Below are 9,301 nucleotides of genomic sequence, written 5' to 3'. Positions count from 1 at the left end.
CAGTGCCAATCTGGAATCTTCACGCAAGCCTCTAGGACTCCCTCACTCACTCTTACCAATTCCTGAAATACCAGTATCATGTGGATGATGTTGCCAAGTTCTGCTGCCAGTCAGGATGCAGGCTGGCCACGTAGACCTCAGCTGTAGGATTCTGTGTACTTTGAGATTTACCCTGAGAACTAGGCATTTAGAGCAGAGAACCCCTGGTATTGAGGTCTCAGTTCAGTGTACCTTCTCTGATAAATTTCTATTGGTGTAAACTAGAGCATTTGCTAGGTAGGTAGATTGTTGTCCTCAGGATGCCTCTGAATATGCTCCCATTATATAGTGAACGATTTCTCCATAATTGTACCAATCTCATTAATAATGCAGTTGCCTTCTCAGAATCCCTTTGTATGCAACTTTAGACTCACAGTCTTTTCCTTGATAAATGACAAATATTTTAAATATCATCTCCTCCTCCTCCTTCTTCATCTCTCTCCCCCTCCCTCCCTCCCTCTCTCTCTCTCTCTCTCTCTCTCTCTCTCTCTCTCTCCCTCTCCCTCTCCTCCCCCTCTCCTGTCTCTTGGAAGTCCTATCTGATTAAGAGCAGTAAGTACTAACTGTACCACAGTTACATGGCACATAGCTGAATGGTATGCCCTCTTGAAATCTCTCTGCTAAGCAACTTATTAAAAATATTTCTGAAACTTATATTCCAATAAATTGAAAGCTATAATTGGTATAAAGATTCTAGACATTTCTTTTTAATTAGGAAAAAAATGATTTCTCTGTGACTGAGACTATCATGAAGTCTCACTTCTGAAGCTTCCATCTCAGCCCTTCTCAGCCCTAGAAGTCATTCACCCTCTTCTGAGATACTCGGTGTCTTCAACTGACCTCGTGGTTTGTCTCCTGACAGCTCATCTCATGTATATTCTCTCTTTTGCATTTATTCTGTAGAACTGGAAATTCTAAACTCTTTAGGAAGTCACAAAACAACATCTTTTGTGCCTCTTTCCTCCTGAAATGGGGCATAGGCTTGGGGGTGTGACATTCCAGGTCTTATTGCCTGCCAGTAGAGTCTAGATGATCCATGGACCCTGTTTTTAAAAAGGATGTTGTAGCAGTGATCCATACCCTGACGTCATCAGCACTACAGTTTTACAGCCTGCAATCTAGAAGACAACTCTTGATAAAGAGGTTGACTAGTGTGGGTCCTATAAATAGTAAGAGGATCAAGGCTAGATAGAACTCTTGAAATGAGAACAACCACAGAGTCTAGAACTTGCATCCCAAGGAAGCTTGGCTTGTTTAGCTTTAAAACTAAAAGGCCTATTCTGTTTTATACATGCATACATACACACATGCACATGTGCTCTCATGCACAGACACATGCACACGCGCGCGCACGCACACACAGAGAGAGAGAGAGAGAGAGAGAGAGAGAGAGAGAGAAAGAGAGAAGCAGAATTCCTCTTGGAGCATCAAACAAGTTCTTTCTGGAACAGCAATTAACATGTCTAAAGTTCACTTGTTTTTGAAGACAGTAGCTGTCTATGAGTATATTTGTTATCATATGTCATTGAAGGCCGTCCCCATGACATCCAAATTTTCTGCTAATCCCCATGACAGGTTTCAACAAACCATCAAGCATAAGATCCTCTCTGACTTGCCTATCTTTCTTCTGATCTCTAACATTGAACATAGAAGGTAACCCTCATGAGGTCATCAATGAAAATCTCAGGTTCCTGCAAGATGTTTTGTAATTGTGTTCTAATACCTAGGCCAGATTGAGTGATAAACTTATTTTTTAATTAATCCTCCTTCTGAGGACTCTGGTGTCAAATATGTGTGCTTCAGTAAGTTTTCCTTGAGCTTCTCTTGGGAGGCAGCCATATTTTCATTGGCTCAGTGGTAGATACTTCATCAAAACTGAAAGGCTTATCTCTACCAACTCTAATTCTTCTGATCAGAGAGACAATCTGTGACGCTGCTGTCATGGCTCTGCTGGGTTCTTACAAACCCAATCAGGACTCATGACGGCAATGCCCGTAGACCTAGAAGGAAAGTCAACAGTTGACACATGACCTAAGAATTCTCTGTGAGTCTGTTTCCCACTCTAGGTAATAATCTTCCAATTACTGAAGTAATGTCTGTTCAGGAAAGTTCAAGGGCCTGAGATTTTGTTAGAATTCATCTAAATATTTTTATTAGTCATCAGAAAAACTTCTCCAAGTCTCTTCTTATTTCAATGTTGATAAGGAAATATTTCCTTATTTATAAGGAAAATCTTCTCTATCAATGGTCCTCTCTTTGGGTGGCCCTATAAGGAAGCATGCCTACAAGTGGCTTTCAGTATCCGGTGGAGGTCTTAGGATAAGGTGGTTGGTGACTTGGGCAAGTGACTATGGCTCTAGCTAGGGAGCAGGTAGCAGTGGGTAGAAAGGAGCAACTGGAGAAGTGGAAAACAGATTTCTCTGTTCCCTGTGGGATAGTCAAGGGAAGAAAGCTTCCTCAAGCTGTGAAGAGAGTTCCTGGGGCAGACCCCATTAAGGCTAAGATAGAAAGCTCCATTTTGTGTTTCTCACAGTCATCCTTGTTGACGCCTTCATATAGAATTATCCTATGTGTGGGACTTCAGGCCATGCGCCATCTCAGTTATAGAAAAGATCTCATTGGAGAACAGTGTTATAGGCCAAGTTTCCTTTGTGGGAAGTGCGTCACCATTATCTAGACAGTACAGAGACTCAGATGTTACAAAAGAAATATAAGATTTTGCTTGGGGGAGGGGAGGGGGATCAGTGGGTTGAGAACCACACAGGTCTCAATTCCTTGTGATACTCCCCAAAGGGGTATGCAGTGGTACAAATCGCTGCTTTCCCATCTGGAAGATGGAAAAGCACAAGGAATTACAATCACAGTTACCTTTGAATGACTTAACTGTTCTTTAGGTTGCCTCTTGCTCCCACTGCAGTTTGGGATTCTCCAAAGCAAACTGTGATAAGTGAGATACTTATGGGATCACGAAGATCAGGAATAATCAATCTGTCTGATCCCCGATTCCTTCCTGTATCTCCTCTGTGACTTGGAAGATGTGTGTCAATTAGAAGGCACTTTATGTTCTGTGCTCAGCATCCAGAGGTTGGGCAGTTCCAAAAACAGTCTTCATAAGCTCCATTCCCAAGTAAATCTTGCTAATCATGTATTTGAACCAAGGGAGGAACCTGAGAAATGAAGTTTAGAGACAAGGATTTAAAAGGAGCTTCCAGAATTCTCTTGGAGCCCCTCCCACTCTCAGGGCCTCTTTTTTTTTTTTTTTTACCTCTCCTTAATAAAAGTACTTTCACTTTGACAAATAAATTAATAAGCTGATAAAAGAGCATAGTAAGGAAAATGGTGGAGGAGAGGACAGGTGACATAAGATGAAGCCCCCAAAGTAAGCAGCCCCCTTAGTCTTTCTGCTAATAGGAACAAATGGGCTCCTTTCCCTTAATTTAGTAATTAAATTGGTATTCTGGTCCCATAGAGACATTGTCACATTAAACAAGGACATTTAGGAGGCTGGTACAAAGTAAAAGAGGATGCCCTGAGATTTCTAAAATGTATATAACCAAGTCTTACAGAATCTTGGGACACTCCATACCAACAGGGCAACCAGAGAAAGACTCATTCCTGTTGAGTCGTGTGTTCCCCTCAAGATGTTTCAGAGAGCAAAGCAGTCCATCTTAACTTCTAAAGGAAAGAAAACATTCCAAACTTTTGTCGGACGTGCTTGTGGCAGAGGCAGCTTCTAGAAGAGGAGGAGGCTCCCACAAAGCAAGAGTTGGTCTTGGTGGGACTTGAGTGAACCAGAGCCCAAGGCTGGAGGGGTGTAGGGAAGGTGGAAACCAGGGAATACCAGTTGTACTAAGTAGTCTGGGGCTGCCACTCTCAGCCACAACAGGGAGAGAAAAGGGCAGAAATCATCAGCTAAGGATTCAGGATCAGCAGGGACAGAATCATCATCCCTGTTGAGCTCTGGTTCCAAGTATGTCTTACCTGTGGCACTCAGTGGACACTAAAGGGTTTCAACTAGGAGAGGCAAGAAGAGTGAAGAGAAAGGCGCAGCAAAGATTCCTGGAGTAGAAAGGGGAAGGGAAGAGAAGCAAAAGGAGCAAAAGGGAGCCTTATTTCAAGCAGATCCGTGCACACGCCTTTACTCACCAGAGGCAGAATTGCCTTTATGTGATTTGAGCTAAGGCACCAGGGTGCCGTGGGATGCCTTGATGCATGTCTCTCAAGATGAACTCAACAAGATGCAAAGGGGGAAAAAAGAAAAAGAAAGAAAGAAAAAAGAAAGGAAGGAAAAAATTGTAGTAAGCAAACTATATTAAATCCAGGATATATGGATACATCCACTCAGACACGAGCACCCGTCTGACGAAGCATTGTCCCACAGGGTCCTGGACTCAACATTTTCATCTATTCTGTGTGGTCTTGTTTACGTCATCTTTTCCTGTCTCCAAATGGATGGGCTTGATAGGTAGTTCCCTCTCCACATAAGTTTGAACTGGAAATTGTTTATTTCTTTTGGAGACCGGTCATGGTTTTGCGGCTGACCTTGTAGCTAATCTCACGTCTATCTTCTACCTAACAAAACCTCGATGCCTGCCCACGCCCACCCATTTTACAGGACAGCAGCAGTTGGTTGTGACACTAATCTGACATCTTGAATTGTCATTCTTAGGATCAAGTCTAAACCCCTTAATGCTAAGGGAGGAGAAAGGAGCAGAGAGTGAGATCTGAGGAGTTGTGTAAATTCTTACAAAATTAGTGTATGGGAAAAAAAAAGTCAAGTTAGCAACATGGGAGAAGAAATATGGATACCCACTCACGGATGGCCAACCATGCAGACCACGGTGTAGATTTAAGATGCTAATGAGTCATGCAATTCATGAAATTGAATGTAGAGCTACTACTTGTAACAGACCTTGCACAGACAAAATATTCTATGCAAAAGGGGCAAAAGCTAAAGCTGAGGTAGTGTAAAAGCCCTAATTCTTTGTATCAGAGATATCTAAACTTACCCCCTCTGCCTGTTCCCTGACTGGGAAGTGCAATTTTTCCTCCCGAACGGTCCTTGCTTCTGCTGTAAGTGTGTATCTCTATTCAATTTCTCATTCCAGAATTCAAGAACTTGGAAATGTTCCAGAAGTTTCCACTGTACCTCCAATATCAGTAAGTACTTGCTTACAAAGTTATGACCAAGATTCAGCTTGGCATGTCTGTAGCTATTTTGAGTCATAATCACTTGGGTAAGGGATTGCTTTTCCCTGACTATTTTCATGGTGTGTTATACACAAGATCATCAATGTGAGGGCTGCAGAGGTGGCTCAGTGGTTAAGAGCATGGACTGCTGCTGATCTAGGAGAGCTGAGTTCCAGTCCCAGCACCTGCCCGGAGTGGCTCCAACAACCTGCTACCCCAACTCAGGGAAGTGTCACACCTCTGGGCCCTGTGAGCTTGAGGCCAACCTGGTCTATATAGCAGTTCCAGGCCAGCCGAGGCTGCACAGCAAGACTTTGTCTCAAAAAAAAAAAATCATCAATATGAGATGTGGAACTTCTCTACCATCATGAGCAGTCTATGTTAGAAACGTAGATGGGCATTTTCGCATCTTTCCAAATGTCAGAATTGATTAGCAATACATTTTTATTAGCCGCAAAACAGTACAGGCTGATGCCTGTCGCTCTTCTGGGCAAGGTGGGACTGCCGAGCTCACAAAGTCACAGCAGCTGTGGCTGCTTCTGTGAGACCTGTGCAAGATCAAGTCAGGCAACCATGAGTGTGGAGTGAAGGAGCGCGGGACCCAGTCCTGACTGAGACGCTAGGGATTGTTGATGGCTTCTGGGAGTCGTGAGAGCCAGCTTTTGTTAAGGTTCCAGCTCCCGGTAAGTTACCCATACTCCAGGAAATATCCCCACACAGAAACATACAGACAGAACAAATTGGAGTTGTTGGGTTGTTAACTTTAAAAAGAAAAAGAAGACAGGAAGTTGTGTGAGTAGCAATATGGTACCTGATGGTTAAAGGGAAGAGAGTCAGGGGCAAAAATGATACAAATGTATTGTATAAAATCATCAAAGAAATAATAAAAATATTTATTTTTTAAAAAGAATCTCATAAGATACCTACTTATGCAACATTATAGGTAACATCTGGAGACAGAGAGAAATACATGAAATTTTAACTCTTAGGCTACACAATCCACAACATACAGCTAAGATATGTTTACAAGTAAGTCACAGAGTGGCAACGAAGGGTTTAAGAAGGGCCACAGAAGAAATCAACGAGGCCTTACCTAATGCAGAGGGGATAGCTGAGGCTAGGTCGGATATGAGCCAGCTTGAGAGCCACTGGTGCACCATGACAGAGCCAGCGGGTTGCAAGTTTGAAATGGGCTGGGAAGGCGAGGTGTAGAGCTTTGGGGTCCACGGAGGCAGGGTGCACAGGTGCTGGTCCACAGGACTCTGGAGGTGCCACGCAAGACCACGCCCAGACAGATGAAGAGGTGGCAGTTTGAATAGGCAGTATTAGCAATGGAGACCAAGCCAAGGCAAAGCCCATAAACACTGCGGCACTGAACATCTCCCCTCAAAACATTCGTGCACAAATAATAAACGTAATTAAAAAATTTAAATGAGCTAGAAAGGTGTCTCATTCTGATATTAGCTTCTTTTAATTTGTTATTATTGCTATTATTTTTTTAAATTTTTTATTAGATATGTTCTTTATTTACATTTCAAATCTTGTCCCCTTTCCTGGTTCCCTCCCCTGAAAGTCTCATAAACCATCTCCTCTCCCCCTGTTCCCCAATCAACCCCTCTCCCCCTTCCCTGTCCTGGTATTCCTCTATACTGCGGCATCGAGCCTTCCTAGGACCAGGGGCCTCTCCTCCCTTTGATGTCCAACAAGGCCATCCTCTGCTGCCTATGCATTTGGAGCTATGGGTAACTCCATGTGTACTCTTTGGTTGATGGTTTTGTCCCTGGGAGCTCTGAAAGTACTGGGTGGCTCATATTGTTGTTCCTCCTGTGGCACTGCAAACCCCTTCAGCTCCTTGGGTCCTTTCTCTAGCTCCTCCATTGGGGACCCTGTGCTCAGTTCAATGGCTGGCTGAGAGTGTCCCCCTCTATATTTGTCACACACTAGTAGAGTCTCCCAGGTGACAGCTATATCCGGCTCCAGTCAGCAAGCACTTGTGGGCATCCACGATAGTGTCTGGGTTTTGTAGCTGTATATAGGATGGATCCCGAGGTGGGGCAGTCTCTGGACGGTCTTTCCCTCAGATTACTCTTGTCGTCATCATCATCATCATCATCATCATTATTGGTGGTAGTAATAGTAGTAGTACTGCGTGTGTACACAAATGCATGTATATATATGCGTGTGGAAACACATACAGGTGTGTGTGTGCTATGGTGGCCATGTAAAGAGGACAGCTTTGTGCAACCATCCATCCCTTACTGTTGATGAGGTCTAGGGACAGACCCCAGGTTTAAACCTGGAATCTTCACTTGGGCTTCCTATGTCTTTTACCCACACTACGTTTTTTCTTCCTTCCTTTTTGACTGACTAAACATTTTCCCCCTTCAACTCTTGGTGAGCGGTTGTCTTTGTTGTTGTTGCTGTAGGGCTTGCTTAGAAATTGGAGCTTATAAACTTTCTAGAATCTAAATATTGTACAGTGTAGGGAAGGCTCTTTCTTTGCAGACTGCTGACTGACTCTTGTTTGATCTGGTACTTTAAGTGCATATGAGACACATTACAATTATATTTTATCATATCCCTCAATCATTTCCCACTCTTCGTGCCTCCCGTCACTTTAGGCGGTCCATATCGTCCCTGTGGGTAACTTTGCCTTCTGGCCAAAGTCTTCCACTTAGAACCTGGGGACAGTCTATGTTTTCACCACTGTGAAAATGTTTGTACATGGTTATTTTTTGTTTTGTTTGTTTGTTTATCCTATTAATGATTTACTATTTTCCTAGGCGTTTAGAAGAAATTGTAAAGAACTAAAAATTGACTACCAATGTAGCAAAACAGTGTTGTAAATCATATTTCAACTAGCATCGTTTTATGTAGATAATGGCTTATTTCTTCCATGTATTTATTTTAATTTTTCTGTATTATTACAAATTGCATGTAGATAGACAATGAAAATGTCAACACATCTGCCTTTGCCTTCTCCGGCTCTCTCCATACCCCAGTATGTTCTGGTGTCTTCTTTTTTTTTTTGTAGCCCACTAATAATGGGTTGTTGTTAATGTTAATGTTTCCATGTGTGCACGACTGTGGGCCATCCATGGGTCAGGAGCAAGGAATCCTTCCAGATGCTCTGGTCTTTACAAAGCATTTTCGCTGGGTCTGCGATGCTTTTGTAGCTGAGTGCTAAAGCACACACTTAACATTTGCAAGGTCCTGCATTTACAACACACACACACACACACACACACACCTACGTGCATGGTTCTTTCCTTTGCTTGAAAGCAAATCCTGCTGTTTTTATTTCCGTGGCTCGTCTACACCGCCAGCAGTCAAACCTCTCCCCTTATGTCCCATGTCTTCATTTGCACCGTTGCACCGGCTGGCTCCTCTGTTCACTTTCTCTGTCTTTTTTTTTTTTCTTGTGGTTTTGTTTGTCTTCAGTTTCATTGCTGTGTAGCCGTACGCAGGTTTCTTTATCGTCTCTTCTCAGAATTCTGCTGGACGTGTTTTGCTTTTAGCCTGGTGTCCTGTGTCGGTTCTGATAAAATCTGAGCCCTTGCTCGCTTGCTCGCTTGCTCGCTTCCTGAGGATAGCTCATTGGCCTCTGGTCCTCTGTGGCACCAGTAAACAAGCTGCTCCCTGTGGGTTCCCTGCTGGACAATCCTTATTGCTTCACCTCTGGGTCCTGATGCGCTTGAGAAGTGATGCAGATGCCCTTGACTTTAAGAGAATATTTGTTGATTGATACATTTGAGCATGAAGAGTGCTTGATCTCCCCAAACATAACTGAACACAGGCTCTGTCACGGAAAAAAAAAAAAATAAAAAGAGATGCAGAAGCGCAACCTAATGTTATTGAGGCTTTGCAATCAGCAAGCCTCGTTTGTAATATGTGTCGATACCCCACCTCTGCTTGCTTGTCTTCCTTGGAAGAAGTAGACATATTTCACTGCATTTTGTGTCATTACTTTATTAGAGTTTGAGCTTTTATTTTGAGATAGTCTTTCTCTCAAGCTCTGGCTAACTTCAAACTTCCAATCATCCTGCTTCAGTTTCCTGTATTCTGGGATCGC

The sequence above is a fragment of the Apodemus sylvaticus genome, chromosome 14 (genome assembly GCF_947179515.1).
Source record: "Apodemus sylvaticus chromosome 14, mApoSyl1.1, whole genome shotgun sequence".
NCBI classification, from domain to species: domain Eukaryota; kingdom Metazoa; phylum Chordata; class Mammalia; order Rodentia; family Muridae; genus Apodemus; species Apodemus sylvaticus.
The sequence above is the reverse complement of the archived record's forward strand: the minus strand, read 5'-3'. Positions refer to the sequence as shown.